This window comes from Carassius gibelio, chromosome A9 (assembly GCF_023724105.1).
Source record: "Carassius gibelio isolate Cgi1373 ecotype wild population from Czech Republic chromosome A9, carGib1.2-hapl.c, whole genome shotgun sequence".
Classification (NCBI taxonomy): Eukaryota; Metazoa; Chordata; class Actinopteri; order Cypriniformes; family Cyprinidae; genus Carassius; species Carassius gibelio.
The window spans coordinates 5,110,261-5,131,759 of NC_068379.1; the positions used below are offsets into that span (position 1 = coordinate 5,110,261).

General features: G+C 39.0%; 1 long non-coding RNA gene across 1 annotated transcript; it reads left to right on the forward strand.

Annotated features, from left to right (window-relative positions):
* The first annotated feature begins 204 nt into the window (after positions 1-204).
* On the forward strand, positions 205-19,904 carry LOC128019501 (uncharacterized). Its single transcript, XR_008185186.1, has 3 exons — positions 205-727; positions 7,504-9,760; positions 19,651-19,904. It is a non-coding gene; the product is annotated as an uncharacterized LOC128019501 (long non-coding RNA).
* Positions 19,905-21,499: the final 1,595 nt, after the last annotated feature.

Below are 21,499 nucleotides of genomic sequence, written 5' to 3' on the forward strand. Positions count from 1 at the left end.
GAGGACTCTTATCAAACATGTGAAGTTTGGGGAAGATTGAACATTTTATGCTTGAGTTACAACAACTTCTCTTGCTGTGGCAAAACATCAAATTTTGTCATGGCGCCATGGAAACGCCCTTTAACAAAAACTCAAGATATCCAAAAGTTAACATTGCACAGGCCTTTAGATTAGACTGACCACAAAATATATGTTAATCTCAAAAAAATTATAGGAGTAGTTTGTCGCAGCGTAAAACATGTCACTTCCTGTTGCCAATAGGTGGCGCTATGACTATAACTGAATGTGGGCATGTAGATCTGTTAAGGGCAGAAGTTTTATCTAACATGTGAAGTTTGGGGCAGATTGGACATTGTATGTCTGAGTTACAGCAACTTCCTTTTTCATGGCAAAACATCGAAATTTGTCAGGCCACCATGGACACGCCCTTTAACGAAATCTAAAGATCTTCGCAATTTAACATCGCAAAGGGCTTAAGATTACACTGACCAGGTTTGGTGTTGATCTGAATAAATCTCTAGGAGGAGTTCGTTAAAGTACAACCCCTGAAAATGGCAAAAACAACGCCAATATTGCAGAGAAAATTCTAAATAACCGACTTCCTGTTGGGATTCGGATTTCGTACCAAGAGACTTTTTTGTAGGTATTGGTGTGTTACATGTGTATACCGATTTTTGTACATGTACGTGAAACATAGCTCGAGGCGCACTCTGTTGAAAGTGTATAGGTGGCGCTATCGAGCCATTTTGCCACAACTGATGGAATTTTGGCCTTCAGATGTGTTCAGGCCAGGACTCTTATCACACATGTGAAGTTTGGGGAAGATCGGACATTTTATGCCTGAGTTATAACATCTTTTATTCCCATGGCGAGACATCGAATTTCGTGACGGCGCCATGGACACGCCTTTTAACGAAAACTCAAGATCTTCACAACTTAACATCGCACAGGGCTTTAGATTAGACTGACCACAAAAAATACATTGATGTCATAAAATTTCTAGGAGTAGTTCATCGCAGTGTAAAATATGTCACTTCCTGTTGCCAATAGGTGGCGCTATGACTATAACTGAATATGGGCATGTCAATCTGTTCAGGTCAGGAGACTCATCAAACATGTGAAGTTTGGGGCAGATTGGTCATTGTATGTCTGAGTTATAGCAACTTCCTGTTTCATGGCGAATCATCGAAATTCGCCAGGCCGCCACGGACACGCCCATTAACGAAAACTCAAAAGCTTCGCAATTTAACATCGCAAAGGCCTTCAGATTAGGCATACCAAATTTGGTGTTGATCTGAATGAATCTCTAGGAGGAGTTCGTTAAAATACAACGCATGGAAATGACAAAAATGACACAAAATTTGCTCATAATATTAGTAATAACCGACTTCCTGTTGGGTTTCGGATTTTGCTCAAAGAGACTTTTTTGTAGGTATTGGAGAGTTACATGTGTATACCGATTTTCATACATGTACATGAAACGTAGCTCGAGGCGCACACCGTTGAACGTGTATAGGTGGCGCTGTTGAGCCATTTTGCCACACCCACTTCTGAAACCCATATCAGACGTAAATTTTCGCCAGTTCTGAGTTGTGTGCAAAGTTTCATGACTTTTCGAGCATGTTTAGGCCCTCAAAAATGCGATTCATTTTGGAGAAGAAGAATAATAATAATAAATATAGCTGCAAGCAGCGATGGCGGGCTCAAGCCGTCAGTGCAACGCCACCCCGGTGGCATCGGGAAAACTGTGCCCAGCGGGCATAAGCATTTACAGTAACCCTCTGGCAATCAAGTTTTAAGGGATACGACAGTTAAAGGGTTAATCCGACCCATCTAGACTTTGAAATCACATACACAGAACAATATATATAACTTTAGTAACACTTTATTGTAATATATATATATATATATATATATATATATATATATATATATATATATAAATGTATAAGGTGTGCATTGTAGCTGACACCTAAATTAACACATTAAAATTGTTTTATGACTGCAAGTCTTTCTCCTCAAATGCTATTGAGCTTCAAATTTGCTTTTGAGTCCATGTGAAAAGTAGCATAATGTACATATGACTTACAGTTTGTTTTAATAAACATCAAACATTCAATTTAATTGTGCATTATAGCTGTCACGTAGATGAACAATTACAGTTGTTTTTATGACTGTAAGTAATTATCTTCAAATGGTACTGATGTTAGAAAAGTGTATAACAATATCACATGTAACTTTAGAGACGGTCCCTAAATTTGAGACTCTCAAATGTCCAATGTCAGGCCAAATTTATGCCTGTTTTTGTTTTGTTTTTTACTTTATTTTTCTTTTCTCTGTGCCGGATTGCTGATGTCTTTTATCCGGCCATAGATGTCCATCCATCAATTACGAACATTCATCCGCAAATGTCCGAGCGGTCGCGAGCGCGGATGGGAGAATGGTGCATGTTTTATTTTTTTTGAGCTGCTGGGATGGTGCCCCCTTTGGGAGTTGGTGCCCTACGAAGACTGCGTATTCTGCATATAGGGAGCGGCGGTACTATCTGGAAGATATATTCCTCAAACCGTCGTACAAGAGGAGGTGATGCTAGTACTTCAAGAATCTCTCAAAACCTATCTGTTCATAAAGCCTATATATAAAGTCTTAATATAGTATTCCACAATATGTTGTGCTATTCTAATAATATTGCGTTTTTTTATTGACATTGTTATTTACTGTTATTTTTTGTTTTAATATTGTTACTGTTGTTACTTGTTGTACGGTGACCTTGAGTGGTTTGAAAGGCGCCTTAAATAAAATGCATTATTATTATTATTATTATTATTAGCTGTACACTTGATAAAAAAATTAATATAAACTTATGCAATTGTATATATATATATATATATATATATATATATATATATATATATATATATATATATATATATATATATATATATATATATATATATATATATATATATATATATATATAGTGTACAGTTTTCTTTTATTGCATCTTGAAATAAATGTTTCTGAGTTCTGTGTTTGTTTATTTTTTTATTATTACTTTTTTAGGAAGATTACAGCCTTTAATCTCCTCAAAATAAATGTGCATATAAACCATGAACAATTTAATTATAGCTGTATTTATAAAATGCTTACTAATGACTATTAATTTTGGGAGAAGGCTATATAAAGCAGCAACAGTTGATGTTGAGGCCTAAGATATTTCTTAAGCTGTAATGATGAAAAAACAACAACAACAACAACACAAAATTGCTTTTTTTTTCTGCTGGTGATTAAAGAGATGATTAAGTCTCCCTCCCTCTCTCTCTCTCTCTCTCTCTCTCTCTGACACCAAGCCCATCCCCTCTCCCACACATTCACACAAACTCAGCACACACACTTAACACACACACACACACACACACACACACACACACACACACACATTACCCACAGTGACAGAGGGACAGAGTGACATCAGATGTATGGTAGTTTTTTAATTTTCTCTCATCCATATAGTGTTGTATAGTCATGAAACTATGCATATTTCCTCAGCATGACTTGTCTTCTATGTGTACATTTTGTTGAAGTGTTTAGAAGCTGCACTTAAAAAAATAAAAGACATTTACTGGTTCCTTTTTTACTGTTATTTCAAAAAATCACCATCCAAAATTCATTCGCACCTGTTCTGTAAGATAAATTCTTTAAACAGTGGTAAAAGAGGATGTGGTGCTGATCCTTCAAGAGTCACTCCAAACTTATCTGTCCATAAAGCCTATAAATAATTATTCTTAATACACAGTATTTCACAATACTTCAGCATATTATTCTAATTAAGTGAGGTTCATTTTATCAGTAAAATACATATTTTTCTTTGAAAGATTTCTATAAATGATTTAAATCATATTCGTTTCTACAATAATTATTTAAAAGTAAACCTATATCTCCATCTGGTGGCCATTATTGGTACTAATAATTGCAAGCTTGATTTATATGTTATGATAGTTTTAATTTTATGGTGGCTCCTGGACATGATAAAGCTATGAACTTACTTACTGTGCTTCTTTCAAATGATGACTTCTACGTATATAAAAAATTATGAAGAGTTGGAATGAAGAATGTTAAAGATATAGTAAAATAACTATTGTATTTTTTTTTATGTTACTTTAATAAATCGGTATGGCCACACCATTTAAGGTATCTTAAACCCATTCGCAATTTAACATCTTCAGTATATTGGCATCATGTTGAAAAAGTTTGGTGTGAACTATTTGTGTCTTCTTGGAGGAGTATGATTCATTTACAGGCTGATTCGATCATAAATCCACAATAAAATTTCTGAGTTCTGTATCAATCTGTGTTGTTGTTAGTTTATTTTCATTTTTTTATTTTTCATAGGAAGATAACTGACCCTTCACTGTCCTTTTTAGTAAATGTGCTTATAAACCAAGATCAAGCTATTTATAGCTGTATTTATAAGCTGCTTATTAATGACTATTTAAGTTGGGACAAGGCTTTATAAAGCATGAACTGACTATTTACTAATGAGTGCAGTTATTATAAAGTGTTACCAATGCATTTACTAATGTTAACAAATTAGACATTATTTTACAGTGTTATAAAATCCTTTAATGACTTACAAGCATTTGTGAAAGTTCTGCTTGCATTACAGCTTAGTCTTCATCTGTGAGCTGAACAGTTTTACTGTTACATCCATGAGATTATGTAAATTAAGATAAATGTCATGTCACAAGATGGAATAGGTCAGTATCAAATGAGTTTGAAATTATTATTTGCGGCACAAATAAGTATTTTTAGAATTTTGTTTTTAATTCCTGAAACTGTCAGAAAAGGATAAGGCCTAAGAGATTTCTTAAGCTGTAATGAAAACAGCAATGTTAGCAACAGCAACAAAAAATAACAATTTAAAATACATTTTTTTTTTCTGGTGATTAAAGAGATGATCAAGTCTCTCTCTCTCTCTCTCTCTCTCATTGTGTCTGCCACTCAGCTCATGCCCATCCCCCACTCACAGACACACACACACAGACACACACACACACACACACACACACTCAGTCAGCACACATACATTCCTCAAACAGAGGGACAGAGTGAGTTGAGATGTCTGACAGTTTTTTAATTTTCTTTTAATCATACAGTTTTGTAAAGTCATGAAACTATGCATATGTCCTCATAATGATTTGATCTCTGTATGAATTTTTTTTTAAGTGTTTGGAAGCTGCAATTTAAAAATACAAGACAATTAATGATTCCCTTTTTACTGTCATTTCAAAAAATCACCACAACAAAACGGTTCAAGCTAACCAAAATCCGTTCGCAATTTAAGTTCCTCAATGTTTTTTCAACATGTAGACAAAGTTTGGTGAGTATAGTGAACATTTCCTGTGAGGAGTATGCATTAAATCAGAGCTCAATTTAAATATTCAAATCAAAATAGCCGACTTCCTGTTGGTCGTAGCTGATGACTGTGAATTAGAAAGTTGTCCGTCTTGAAAAGAACAATTTATGTACCAAGTTTGGTGTCTGTAGCTAAAACTAACCCCCCCACTTTTGACAAAAGGTGGCGCTATAGAGTGCCTCCTTCACGCCCTTTTAAAAGCTTTTGCCATTGTCTAGCTATCACTAATACTGATATGTGTTTTGAGTTTCATGTAAATCTGAGCTTGTTGTCTGCCTCAAACTCACCATAACAGAACATTCAAGTTTGACACGTTGCCATGGCAACACTATATCAGATATCAATATCCCCACAACAGATTTACATCGGCCATGTTTTGTCATTATTCTGATGAAGTTTTAAGTAAATCAAGTAAAAATAAGATGCTGAATTCAAAGCATTTGGAAAATGACACACTTCCTGCTGCCAGTTGGTGGCGCTATACCGTTGACTCTTAATAGTCACATATATGCGATCGGTATCATACAACGAACAAACCAATGAAGTTTGATCAAATTCAGGAAATGTATATGGATGTTATTAGACATTTCCTGTTTCTCATTTCTCGCCATAATTGCCACGCCTCGCCACGGGCAAACCGTTCGAGATATCAAAAATCCCCTCGCAATTTTTCATCCCCAATGTCTTGAGATCATGTTCACCGAGTTTCGTGGCAATCAAGTAAATAACCTATGACAAGTATATCAAATTCCAGAGCATGCTTTTTATAAACAGCCCTGGATAGCTGACTTCCTGTTGGGCGGAGCCTATGACATAGAGTGTGAAAGTTGTTCAGCTCAAAGAGATCTATAAGTGTACTGCGTTTCATATAAATATATGCAAGTGTGTGTGAGCTATGGTTCAAGATTTCTGACTGTGTTCCAGGGGGCGCTGTAGAGCCCCTGTGCCACGCCCGGGTCCCAGTCTCTGTGGCGTCCTGATGGCCGCAGATTCCAATGTGTGTGCCAATTTTCAAGAGTTTTTGAGCATGTTAAGGCCCCCAAAAACCCCCGGAAGGTTTAATAAAAAATAAAAATAATAATAATAACAAGAATAATCCTTAGAAGAACAATAGGGCTCTTCGCCCCTTCGGGCTTGAGCCCTAATTAAAGCTGCAAGCAGCGATGAACGGGCCCTCGCACCCGGGCTCACCGCCATCGTGTGGCTTTAGTAAAAAGGTGAACGTTGAGAAATATGCATTTAATGTCCTAAATATAAGTGGAATATATCAAAGTATATCCCATATGTGTGCCAATCTTACCGTTGCCAGCAGGTGGCGCTATCATTATAATGGAATATTGGCCTTCAGAGGTGTTCAGGCCAGGACTCTTATCAAACATGTGAAGTTTGGGGAAGATTGAACATTTTATGCTTGAGTTACAACAACTTCTCTTGCTGTGGCAAGACATCAAATTTTGTCATGGCGCCATGGAAACGCCCTTTAACAAAAACTCAAGATCTCCAAAAGTTAACATTGCACAGGCCTTTAGATTAGACTGACCACAAAATATATGTTAATCTCAAAAAAATTATAGGAGTAGTTTGTCGCAGCGTAAAACATGTCACTTCCTGTTGCCAATAGGTGGCGCTATGACTATAACTGAATGTGGGCATGTAGATCTGTTAAGGGCAGAAGTTTTATCTAACATGTGAAGTTTGGGGCAGATTGGACATTGTATGTCTGAGTTACAGCAACTTCCTTTTTCATGGCGAAACATCGAAATTTGTCAGGCCACCATGGACACGCCCTTTAACGAAATCTAAAGATCTTCGCAATTTAACATCGCAAAGGGCTTAAGATTACACTGACCAGGTTTGGTGTTGATCTGACTAAATCTCTAGGAGGAGTTCGTTAATGTACAACCCCTGAAAATGGCAAAAACAACGCCAATTTTGCAGAGAAAATTCTAAATAACCGACTTCCTGTTGGGATTCGGATTTCGTACCAAGAGACTTTTTTGTAGGTATTGGTGTCTTACATATGTTTACCGATTTTTGTACATGTACGTGAAACATAGCACGAGGCGCACTCTGTTGAAAGTGTATAGGTGGCGCTATCGAGCCATTTTGCCACACCTGATGGAATTTTGGCCTTCAGATGTGTTCAGGCCAGGACTCTTATCACACATGTGCAGTTTGGGGAAGATCGGACATTTTATGCCTTAGTTATAACATCTTTTATTCCCATGGCGAGACATCGAACTTCGTGACGGCGCCATGGACACGCCTTTTAACGAAAACTCAAGATCTTCACAACTTAACATCGCACAGGCCTTTAGATTAGACTGACCACAAAAAATACATTGATGTCATAAAATTTCTAGGAGTAGTTCATCGCAGTGTAAAATATGTCACTTCCTGTTGCCAATAGGTGGCGCTATGACTATAACTGAATATGGGCATGTCAATCTGTTCAGGTCAGGAGTCTCATCAAACATGTGAAGCTTGGGGCAGATTGGTCATTGTATGTCTGAGTTATAGCAACTTCCTGTTTCATGGCGAATCATCGAAGTTCGCCAGGCCGCCACGGACACGCCCATTAACGAAAACTCAAAAGCTTCGCAATTTAACATCGCAAAGGCCTTCAGATTAGGCATACCAAATTTGGTGTTGATCTGAATGAATCTCTAGGAGGAGTTCGTTAAAATACAACGCATGGAAATGACAAAAATGACACAAAATTTGCTCATACTATTAGTAATAACCGACTTCCTGTTGGGTTTCGGATTTTGCTCCAAGAGACTTTTTTGTAGGTATTGGAGAGTTACATGAGTATACCGATTTTCATACATGTACATGAAACGTAGCTCGAGGCGCACACCGTTGAACGTGTATAGGTGGCGCTGTTGAGCCATTTTGCCACACCCACTTCTGAAACCCATATCAGACGTAAATTTTCGCCAGTTCTGAGGTGTGTGCAAAGTTTCATGACTTTTCGAGCATGTTTAGGCCCTCAAAAATGCGATTCATTTTGGAGAAGAAGAATAATAATAATTAAAGCTGCAAGCAGCGATGAACGGGCCCTCGCACCCGGGCTCACCGCCATCGTGTTGCTTTAGTAAAAAGGTGAACGTTGAGAAATATGCATTTAATGTCCTAAATATAAGTGGAATATATCAAAGTATATCCCATATATGTGCCAATCTTACCGTTGCCAGCAGGTGGCGCTATCATTATAATGGAATATTGGCCTTCAGATGTGTTCAGGCCAGGACTCTTATCGAACATGTGAAGTTTGGGGAAGATTAAACATTTTATGCTTGAGTTACAACCACTTCTCTTGCTGTGGCAAGACATCAAATTTTGTCATGGCGCCATGGAAACGCCCTTTAACAAAAACTCAAGATCTCCAAAAGTTAACATTGCACAGGCCTTTAGATTAGACTGACCACAAAATATATGTTAATCTCAAAAAAATTATAGGAGTAGTTTGTCGCAGCGTAAAACATGTCACTTCCTGTTGCCAATAGGTGGCGCTATGACTATAACTGAATGTGGGCATGTAGATCTGTTAAGGGCAGAAGTTTTATCTAACATGTGAAGTTTGGGGCAGATTGGACATTGTATGTCTGAGTTACAGCAACTTCCTTTTTCATGGCGAAATATCGAAATTTGTCAGGCCACCATGGACACGCCCTTTAACGAAATCTAAAGATCTTCGCAATTTAACATCGCAAAGGGCTTAAGATTACACTGACCAGGTTTGGTGTTGATCTGAATAAATCTCTAGGAGGAGTTCGTTAAAGTACAACCCCTGAAAATGGCAAAAACAACGCCAATATTGCAGAGAAAATTCTAAATAACCGACTTCCTGTTGGGATTCGGATTTCGTACCAAGAGACTTTTTTGTAGGTATTGGTGTGTTACATGTGTATACCGATTTTTGTACATGTACGTGAAACATAGCTCGAGGCGCACTCTGTTGAAAGTGTATAGGTGGCGCTATCGAGCCATTTTGCCACACCTGATGGAATTTTGGCCTTCAGATGTGTTCAGGCCAGGACTCTTATCACACATGTGAAGTTTGGGGAAGATCGGACATTTTATGCCTGAGTTATAACATCTTTTATTCCCATGGCGAGACATAGAACTTCGTGACGGCGCCATGGACACGCCTTTTGACGAAAACTCAAGATCTTCACAACTTAGCATCGCACAGGGCTTTAGATTAGACTGACCACAAAAAATACATTGATGTCATAAAATTTCTAGGAGTAGTTCATCGCAGTGTAAAATATGTCACTTCCTGTTGCCAATAGGTGGCGCTATGACTATAACTGAATATGGGCATGTCAATCTGTTCAGGTCAGGAGTCTCATCAAACATGTGAAGTTTGGGGCAGATTGGTCATTGTATGTCTGAGTTATAGCAACTTCCTGTTTCATGGCGAATCATCGAAATTCGCCAGGCCGCCACGGACACGCCCATTAACGAAAACTCAAAAGCTTCGCAATTTAACATCGCAAAGGCCTTCAGATTAGGCATACCAAATTTGGTGTTGATCTGAATGAATCTCTAGGAGGAGTTCGTTAAAATACAACGCATGGAAATGACAAAAATGACACAAAATTTGCTCATAATATTAGTAATAACCGACTTCCTGTTGGGTTTCGGATTTTGCTCCAAGAGACTTTTTTGTAGGTATTGGAGAGTTACATGTGTATACCGATTTTCATACATGTACATGAAACGTAGTTCGAGGCGCACACCGTTGAACGTGTATAGGTGGCGCTGTTGAGCCATTTTGCCACACCCACTTCTGAAACCCATATCAGACGTAAATTTTCGCCAGTTCTGAGGTGTGTGCAAAGTTTCATGACTTTTCGAGCATGTTTAGGCCCTCAAAAATGCGATTCATTTTGGAGAAGAAGAATAATAATAATAATAATAATAATAATAATAATAATAATAATAAACGGAGCAATTCCAAGAGGGTCCTCACACCATCGGTGCTCGGGCCCTAATAATAATAATTAAAGCTGCAAGCAGCGATGAACGGGCCCTCGCACCCGGGCTCACCACCAGCGAGTTGCTTTAGTAAAAAGGTGAACGGTGAGAAATATGCATTTAATGTCATAAATATAAGTGGAATATATCAAAGTATATCCCATATATGTGCCAATCTTACCGTTGCCAGCAGGTGGCGCTATCATTATAATGGAATATTGTCCTTCAGATGTGTTCAGGCCAGGACTGTTATCAAACATGTGAAGTTTGGGGAAGATCGAACAAATTATGCCTGAGTTACAACAACTTCTCTTACTGTGGCGAGACATAAAAATTTGTCATGGCGCCATGGACACGCCCTTTAACAAAAACTCAAGATCTCCACAAGTTAACATTGCACAGGCCTTTAGATTAGACTGACCACAAAATATATGTTAATCTCAAAAAAATTATAGGAGTAGTTTGTCGCAGCGTAAAACATGTCACTTCCTGTTGCCAATAGGTGGCGCTATGACTATAACTGAATGTGGGCATGTAGATCTGTTAAGGGCAGAAGTTTTATCTAAAATGTGAAGTTTGGGGCAGATTGGACATTGTATGTCTGAGTTACAGCAACTTCCTTTTTCATGGCGAAACATCGAAATTTGTCAGGCCGCCATGGACACGCCCTTTAACGAAATTTAAAGATCTTCGCAATTTAACATCGCAAAGGGCTTAAGATTACACTGACCAGGTTTGGTGTTGATCTGAATAAATCTCTAGGAGGAGTTCGTTAAAGTACAACCCCTGAAAATGGCAAAAACAACGCCAATTTTGCAGAGAAAATTCTAAAAACTGACTTCCTGTTGGGATTCGGATTTCGTACCAAGAGACTTTTTTGTAGGTATTGGTGTGTTACATGTGTATACCGATTTTTGTACATGTACGTGACACGTAGCTCGAGGCGCACTCCATTGAAAGTGTATAGGTGGCGCTATCGAGCCATTTTGCCACACCCAATGGAATATTGGCCTCCTGATGTGGGCAGGTCAGTACTCTTATCAAACATGTGAAGTTTGGGCAAGATCTGATATTTTATGCCTGAGTTACAACAACTTCTACTCCCATGGCGAGACATCGAACTTTGTCACCGCGCCATGGAAACGCCCTTTAACGAAAACTCAAGATCTTCACAATTTAACATTGCACAGGCCTTTAGATTAGACTGACCACAAAAAAGACATTGATGTCATAAAATTTCTAGGAGTAGTTCCTCGGAGCATAAAATATGACACTTCCTGTTGCCAATAGGTGGCGCTATGACTATAACTGAATATGGGCATGTCAATCTGTTCAGTTCCAGAGTCTTATCAACCATGTGAAGTTTGGGGCAGATTGGACATTGTATGTCTGAGTTATAGCAACTTCATTTTTCATGGCGAGTCATCGAAATTCGCCAGGCCGCCACGGACACGCCATGCAACGAAAACTCAAAATCTTCGCAATTTAACATCGCAAAGGCCTTTAGATTAGGCATACCAAATTTGGTGTTGATTTGAAGAAATCTCTAGGAGGAGTTCGTTAAAATACAACGCATAGAAATGGCAAAAATTACACAAAATTTGCCCATAATATAAAAAATAACCGACTTCCTGTTGGGTTTAGAATTTTGCTCCAAGAGTCTTTTTTGTAGGTATTGATGTGTTACATGTGTGTACCGATTTTCATACATGTACGTGAAATGTAGCTCGAGGCGCACACCGCTGAACGTGCATAGGTGGCGCTGTCGAGCCATTTTACCACGCCCACTTCTGAAACCCATATCAGACGTAAATTTTCGCCAGTTCGGAGGCGTGTGCAAAATTTGGTGACTTTTTGAGCATGTTTAGGCCCTCAAAAATGCGATTCATTTTGGAGAAGCGGAATAATAATAATAATAAACGGAGCAATTCCAATAGGGTCCTCACACCATCGGTGCTCGGGCCCTAATAATAATAATAATAATAATAATAATAATAATAATAATAATAATAATAATAAACGGAGCAATTCCAAGAGGGTCCTCACACCATCGGTGCTCGGGCCCTAATTAAAGCTGCAAGCAGCGATGAACGGGCCCTCGCACCCGGGCTCACCGCCATCGTGTTGCTTTAGTAAAAAGGTGAACGTTGAGAAATATGCATTTAATGTCCTAAATATAAGTGGAATATATCAAAGTATATCCCATATATGTGCCAATCTTACCGTTGCCAGCAGGTGGCGCTATCATTATAATGGAATATTGGCCTTCAGATGTGTTCAGGCCAGGACTCTTATCGAACATGTGAAGTTTGGGGAAGATTGAACATTTTATGCTTGAGTTACAACAACTTCTCTTGCTGTGGCAAGACATCAAATTTTGTCATGGCGCCATGGAAACGCCCTTTAACAAAAACTCAAGATCTCCAAAAGTTAACATTGCACAGGCCTTTAGATTAGACTGACCACAAAATATATGTTAATCTCAAAAAAATTATAGGAGTAGTTTGTCGCAGCGTAAAACATGTCACTTCCTGTTGCCAATAGGTGGCGCTATGACTATAACTGAATGTGGGTATGTAGATCTGTTAAGGGCAGAAGTTTTATCTAACATGTGAAGTTTGGGGCAGATTGGACATTGTATGTCTGAGTTACAGCAACTTCCTTTTTCATGGCGAAACATCGAAATTTGTCAGGCCACCATGGACACGCCCTTTAACGAAATCTAAAGATCTTCGCAATTTAACATCGCAAAGGGCTTAAGATTACACTGACCAGGTTTGGTGTTGATCTGAATAAATCTCTAGGAGGAGTTCGTTAAAGTACAACCCCTGAAAATGGCAAAAACAACGCCAATATTGCAGAGAAAATTCTAAATAACCGACTTCCTGTTGGGATTCGGATTTCGTACCAAGAGACTTTTTTGTAGGTATTGGTGTGTTACATGTGTATACCGATTTTTGTACATGTACGTGAAACATAGCTCGAGGCGCACTCTGTTGAAAGTGTATAGGTGGCGCTATCGAGCCATTTTGCCACACCTGATGGAATTTTGGCCTTCAGATGTGTTCAGGCCAGGACTCTTATCACACATGTGAAGTTTGGGGAAAATCGGACATTTTATGCCTGAGTTATAACATCTTTTATTCCCATGGCGAGACATCGAACTTCGTGACGGCGCCATGGACACGCCTTTTAACGAAAACTCAAGATCTTCACAACTTAACATCGCACAGGGCTTTAGATTAGACTGACCACAAAAAATACATTGATGTCATAAAATTTCTAGGAGTAGTTCATTGCAGTGTAAAATATGTCACTTCCTGTTGCCAATAGGTGGCGCTATGACTATAACTGAATATGGGCATGTCAATCTGTTCAGGTCAGGAGTCTCATCAAACATGTGAAGTTTGGGGCAGATTGGTCATTGTATGTCTGAGTTATAGCAACTTCCTGTTTCATGGCGAATCATCGAAATTCGCCAGGCCACCACGGACACGCCCATTAACGAAAACTCAAAAGCTTCGCAATTTAACATCGCAAAGGCCTTCAGATTAGGCATACCAAATTTGGTGTTGATCTGAATGAATCTCTAGGAGGAGTTCGTTAAAATACAACGCATGGAAATGACAAAAATGACACAAAATTTGCTCATAATATTAGTAATAACCGACTTCCTGTTGGGTTTCGGATTTTGCTCCAAGAGACTTTTTTGTAGGTATTGGAGAGTTACATGTGTATACCGATTTTCATACATGTACATGAAACGTAGCTCGAGGCGCACACCGTTGAACGTGTATAGGTGGCGCTGTTGAGCCATTTTGCCACACCCACTTCTGAAACCCATATCAGACGTAAATTTTCGCCAGTTCTGAGGTGTGTGCAAAGTTTCATGACTTTTCGAGCATGTTTAGGCCCTCAAAAATGCGATTCATTTTGGAGAAGAAGAAGAATAATAATAATAATAATAATAATAATAATAATAATAATAATAATAATAATAATAATAATAATAATAATAAACGGAGCAATTCCAAGAGGGTCCTCACACCATCAGTGCTCGGGCCCTAATAATAATAATAATAATAATAATAATAATTAAAGCTGCAAGCAGCGATGAACGGGCCCTCGCACCCGGGCTCACCGCCATCGTGTTGCTTTAGTAAAAAGGTGAACGTTGAGAAAAATGCATTTAATGTCCTAAATATAAGTGGAATATATCAAAGTATATCCCATATATGTGCCAATCTTACCCTTGCCAGCAGTTGGCGCTATCATTATAATGGAATATTGGCCTTCAGATGTGTTCAGGACAGGACTCTTATCGAACATGTGAAGTTTGGGGAAGATTGAACATTTTATGCTTGAGTTACAACAACTTCTCTTGCTGTGGCAAGACATCAAATTTTGTCTTGGCGCCATGGAAACGGCCTTTAACAAAAACTCAAGATCTCCAAAAGTTAACATTGCACAGGCCTTTAGATTAGACTGACCACAAAATATATGTTAATCTCAAAAAAATTATAGGAGTAGTTTGTCGCAGCGTAAAACATGTCACTTCCTGTTGCCAATAGGTGGCGCTATGACTATAACTGAAAGTGGGCATGTAGATCTGTTAAGGGCAGAAGTTTTATCTAACATGTGAAGTTTGGGGCAGATTGGACATTGTATGACTGAGTTACAGCAACTTCCTTTTTCATGGCGAAACATCGAAATTTGTCAGGCCACCATGGACACGCCCTTTAACGAAATCTAAAGATCTTCGCAATTTAACATCGCAAAGGGCTTAAGATTACACTGACCAGGTTTGGTGTTGATCTGAATAAATCTCTAGGAGGAGTTCGTTAAAGTACAACCCCTGAAAATGGCAAAAGCAACGCCAATATTGCAGAGAAAATTCTAAATAACCGACTTCCTGTTGGGATTCGGATTTCGTACCAAGAGACTTTTTTGTAGGTATTGGTGTGTTACATGAGTATACCGATTTTTGTACATGTACGTGAAACATAGCTCGAGGCGCACTCTGTTGAAAGTGTATAGGTGGCACTATCGAGCCATTTTGCCACACCTGATGGAATTTTGGCCTTCAGATGTGTTCAGGCCAGGACTCTTATCACACATGTGAAGTTTGGGGAAGATCGGACATTTTATGCCTGAGTTATAACATCTTTTATTCCCATGGCGAGACATCGAACTTCGTGACGGCGCCATGGACACGCCTTTTAACGAAAACTCAAGATCTTCACAACTTAACATCGCACAGGGCTTTAGATTAGACTGACCACAAAAAATACATTGATGTCATAAAATTTCTAGGAGTAGTTCATCGCAGTGTAAAATATGTCACTTCCTGTTGCCAATAGGTGGCGCTATGACTATAACTGAATATGGGCATGTCAATCTGTTCAGGTCAGGAGTATCATCAAACATGTGAAGTTTGGGGCAGATTGGTCATTGTATGTCTGAGTTATAGCAACTTCCTGTTTCATGGCGAATCATCGAAATTCGCCAGGCCGCCACGGACACGCCCATTAACGAAAACTCAAAAGCTTCGCAATTTAACATCGCAAAGGCCTTTAGATTAGGCATACCAAATTTGGTGTTGATCTGAATGAATCTCTAGGAGGAGTTCGTTAAAATACAACGCATGGAAGTGACAAAAATGACACAAAATTTGCTCATAATATTAGTAATAACCGACTTCCTGTTGGGTTTCGGATTTTGCTCCAAGAGACTTTTTTGTAGATATTGGAGAGTTACATGTGTATACCGATTTTCATACATGTACATGAAACGTAGCTCGAGGCGCACACCGTTGAACGTGTATAGGTGGCGCTGTTGAGCCATTTTGCCACACCCGCTTCTGAAACCCATATCAGACGTAAATTTTCGCCAGTTCTGAGGTGTGTGCAAAGTTTCATGACTTTTCGAGCATGTTTAGGCCCTCAAAAATGCGATTCATTTTGGAGAAGAATAATAATAATAATAATAATAATAATAATAATAATAATAATAATAATAATTAAAGCTGCAAGCAGCGATGAACGGGCCCTCGCACCCGGGCTCACCGCCATCGTGTGGCTTTAGTAAAAAGGTGAACGTTGAGAAATATGCATTTAATGTCCTAAATTGGGTGGAATATATCAAAGTATATCCCATATATGTGCCAATCTTACCGTTGCCAGCAGGTGGTGCTATCATTATAATGGAATATTGAATATTCAGATGTGTTCAGGCCAGGACTCTTATCAAACATGTGAAGTTTGGGGAAGATTGAACATTTTATGCTTGAGTTACAACAACTTCTCTTGCTGTGGCAAGACATCAAATTTTGTCATGGCGCCATGGAAACACCCTTTAAAAAAAACTCAAGATCTCCAAAAGTTAACATTGCACAGGCCTTTAGATTAGAATGACCACAAAATATATGTTAATCTCAAAAAAATTATAGGAGTAGTTTGTCGCAGCGTAAAACATGTCACTTCCTGTTGCCAATAGGTGGCGCTATGACTATAACTGAATGTGGGCATGTAGATCTGTTAAGGGCAGAAGTTTTATCTAACATGTGAAGTTTGGGGCAGATTGGACATTGTATGTCTGAGTTACAGCAACTTCCTTTTTCATGGCGAAACATCGAAATTTGTCAGGCCGCCATGGACACGCCCTTTAACGGAATCTAAAGATCTTCGCAATTTAACATCGCAAAGGGCTTAAGATTAAACTGACCAGGTTTGGTGTTGATCTGAATAAATCTCTAGGAGGAGTTCGTTAAAGTACAACCCCTGAAAATGGCAAAAACTACGCCAATTTTGCAGAGAAAATTCTAAATAACCGACTTCCTGTTGGGATTCGGATTTCGTACCAAGAGACTTTTTTGTAGGTATTGGTGTGTTAAATGTGTATACCGATTTTTGTACATGTACGTGAAACATAGCTCGAGGCGCACTCTGTTGAAAGTGTATAGGTGGCGCTATCGAGCCATTTTGCCACACCTGATGGAATTTTGGCCTTCAGATGTGTTCAAGCCAGGACTCTTATCACACATGTGCAGTTTGGGGAAGATCGGACATTTTATGCCTGAGTTATAACATATTTTATTCCCATGGCAAGACATCGAACTTCGTGACGGCGCCATGGACACGCCTTTTAACGAAAACTCAAGATCTTCACAACTTAACATTGCACAGGCCTTTAGATTAGACTGACCACAAAAAATACATTGATGTCATAAAATTTCTAGGAGTAGTTCATCGCAGTGTAAAATATGTCACTTCCTGTTGCCAATAGGTGGCGCTATGACTATAACTGAATATGGGCATGTCAATCTGTTCAGGTCAGGAGTATCATCAAACATGTGAAGTTTGGGGCAGATTGGTCATTGTATGTCTGAGTTATAGCAACTTCCTGTTTCATGGCGAATCATCGAAATTCGCCAGGCCGCCACGGACACGCCCATTAACGAAAACTCAAAAGCTTCGCAATTTAACATCGCAAAGGCCTTTAGATTAGGCATACCAAATTTGGTGTTGATCTGAATGAATCTCTAGGAGGAGTTCGTTAAAATACAACGCATGGAAGTGACAAAAATGACACAAAATTTGCTCATAATATTAGTAATAACCGACTTCCTGTTGGGTTTCGGATTTTGCTCCAAGAGACTTTTTTGTAGATATTGGAGAGTTACATGTGTATACCGATTTTCATACATGTACATGAAACGTAGCTCGAGGCGCACACCGTTGAACGTGTATAGGTGGCGCTGTTGAGCCATTTTGCCACACCCGCTTCTGAAACCCATATCAGACGTAAATTTTCGCCAGTTCTGAGGTGTGTGTAAAGTTTCATGACTTTTCGAGCATGTTTAGGCCCTCAAAAATGCAATTCATTTTGGAGAAGAATAATAATAATAATAATAATAATAATAATAATAATAATAATAATTAAAGCTGCAAGCAGCGATGAACGGGCCCTCGCACCCGGGCTCACCGCCATCGTGTGGCTTTAGTAAAAAGGTGAACGTTGAGAAATATGCATTTAATGTCCTAAATTGGGTGGAATATATCAAAGTATATCCCATATATGTGCCAATCTTACCGTTGCCAGCAGGTGGTGCTATCATTATAATGGAATATTGAATATTCAGATGTGTTCAGGCCAGGACTCTTATCAAACATGTGAAGTTTGGGGAAGATTGAACATTTTATGCTTGAGTTACAACAACTTCTCTTGCTGTGGCAAGACATCAAATTTTGTCATGGCGCCATGGAAACACCCTTTAAAAAAAACTCAAGATCTCCAAAAGTTAACATTGCACAGGCCTTTAGATTAGAATGACCACAAAATATATGTTAATCTCAAAAAAATTATAGGAGTAGTTTGTCGCAGCGTAAAACATGTCACTTCCTGTTGCCAATAGGTGGCGCTATGACTATAACTGAATGTGGGCATGTAGATCTGTTAAGGGCAGAAGTTTTATCTAACATGTGAAGTTTGGGGCAGATTGGACATTGTATGTCTGAGTTACAGCAACTTCCTTTTTCATGGCGAAACATCGAAATTTGTCAGGCCGCCATGGACACGCCCTTTAACGGAATCTAAAGATCTTCGCAATTTAACATCGCAAAGGGCTTAAGATTAAACTGACCAGGTTTGGTGTTGATCTGAATAAATCTCTAGGAGGAGTTCGTTAAAGTACAACCCCTGAAAATGGCAAAAACAACGCCAATTTTGCAGAGAAAATTCTAAATAACCGACTTCCTGTTGGGATTCGGATTTCGTACCAAGAGACTTTTTTGTAGGTATTGGTGTGTTAAATGTGTATACCGATTTTTGTACATGTACGTGAAACATAGCTCGAGGCGCACTCTGTTGAAAGTGTATAGGTGGCGCTATCGAGCCATTTTGCCACACCTGATGGAATTTTGGCCTTCAGATGTGTTCAAGCCAGGACTCTTATCACACATGTGCAGTTTGGGGAAGATCGGACATTTTATGCCTGAGTTATAACATATTTTATTCCCATGGCAAGACATCGAACTTCGTGACGGCGCCATGGACACGCCTTTTAACGAAAACTCAAGATCTTCACAACTTAACATTGCACAGGCCTTTAGATTAGACTGACCACAAAAAATACATTGATGTCATAAAATTTCTAGGAGTAGTTCATCGCAGTGTAAAATATGTCACTTCCTGTTGCCAATAGGTGGTGCTATGACTATAACTAAATATGGGCATGTCAATCTGTTCAGGCCAGGAGTCTCATCAAACATGTGAAGTTTGGGGCAGATTGGTCATTGTATGTCTGAGTTATAGCAACTTCCTGTTTCATGGCGAATCATCAAAATTCGCCAGGCCGCCACGGACACGCCCATTAACGAAAACTCAAAAGCTTCGCAATTTAACATCGCAAAGGCCTTCAGATTAGGCATACCAAATTTGGTGTTGATCTGAATGAATCTCTAGGAGGAGTTCGTTAAAATACAACGCATGGAAATGACAAAAATGACACAAAATTTGCTCATAATATTAGAAATAACCGACTTCCTGTTGGGTTTCGGATTTTGCTCCAAGAGACTTTTTTGTAGGTATTGGAGAGTTACATGTGTATACCGATTTTCATACATGTACATGAAACGTAGCTCGAGGCGCACACAGTTGAACGTGTATAGGTGGCGCTGTTGAGCCATTTTGCCACACCCACTTCTGAAACCCATATCAGACGTAAATTTTCGCCAGTTCTGAGGTGTGTGCAAAGTTTCATGACTTTTCGAGCATGTTTAGGCCCTCAAAAATCCGATTCATTTTGGAGAAGAAGAATAATAATAATAATTAAAGCTGCAAGCAGCGATGAACGGGCCCTCGCACCCGGGCTCACCACCAGTGAGTTGCTTTAGTAAAAAGGTGAACAGTGAGAAATATGCATTTAATGTCATAAATATACGTGGAATATATCAAAGTATATCCCATATATGTGCCAATCTTACCGTTTCCAGCAGGTGGCGCTATCATTATAATGGAATATTGGCCTTCAGATGTGTTCAGGCCAGGACTCTTATCAAACATGTAAAGTTTGGGGAAGATTGAACATTTTATGCTTGAGTTACAACAACTTCTCTTGCTGTGGCAAGACATCAAATTTTGTCATGGCACCATGGAAACGCCCTTTAACAAAAACTCAAGATCTCCAAAAGTTAACATTGCACAGGCCTTTAGATTAGACTGACCACAAGATATATGTTAATCTCAAAAAAGTTATAGGAGTAGTTTGTCGCAGCGTAAAACATGTCACTTCCTGTTGCCAATAGGTGGCGCTATGACTATAACTGAATGTGGGCATGTAGATCTGTTAAGGGCAGAAGTTTTATCTAACATGTGAAGTTTGGGGCAGATTGGACATTGTATGTCTGAGTTACAGCAACTTCCTTTTTCATGGCGAAACATCGAAATTTGTCAGGCCGCCATGGACACGGCCTTTAACGAAATCTAAAGATCTTTGCAATTTAACATCGCAAAGGGCTTAAGATTACACTGACCAAGTTTGTTGTTGATCTGAATAAATCTCTAGGAGGAGTTCGTTAAAGTACAACCCCTGAAAATGGCAAAAACAACGCCAATTTTGCAGAGAAAATTCTAAATAACCGACTTCCTGTTGGGATTCGGATTTCGTGCCAAGAGACTTTTTTGTAGGTATTGCTGTGTTACATGTGTATACCGATTTTTGTACATGTACGTGAAACATAGCTCGAGGCGCACTCTGTTGAAAGTGTATAGGTGGCGCTATCGAGCCATTTTGCCACACCTGATGGAATTTTGGCCTTCAGATGTGTTCAGGCCAGGACTCTTATCACACATGTGTAGTTTGGGGAAGATCGGACATTTTATGCCTGAGTTATAACATCTTTTATTCCCATGGCGAGACATCGAACTTTGTGACGGCGCCATGGACACGCCTTTTAACGAAAACTCAAGATCTTCACAACTTAACATCGCACAGGCCTTTAGATTAGACTGACCACAAAAAAGACATTGATGTCATAAAATTTCTAGGAGTAGTTCTTCGCAGCATAAAATATGACACTTCCTGTTGCCAATAGGTGG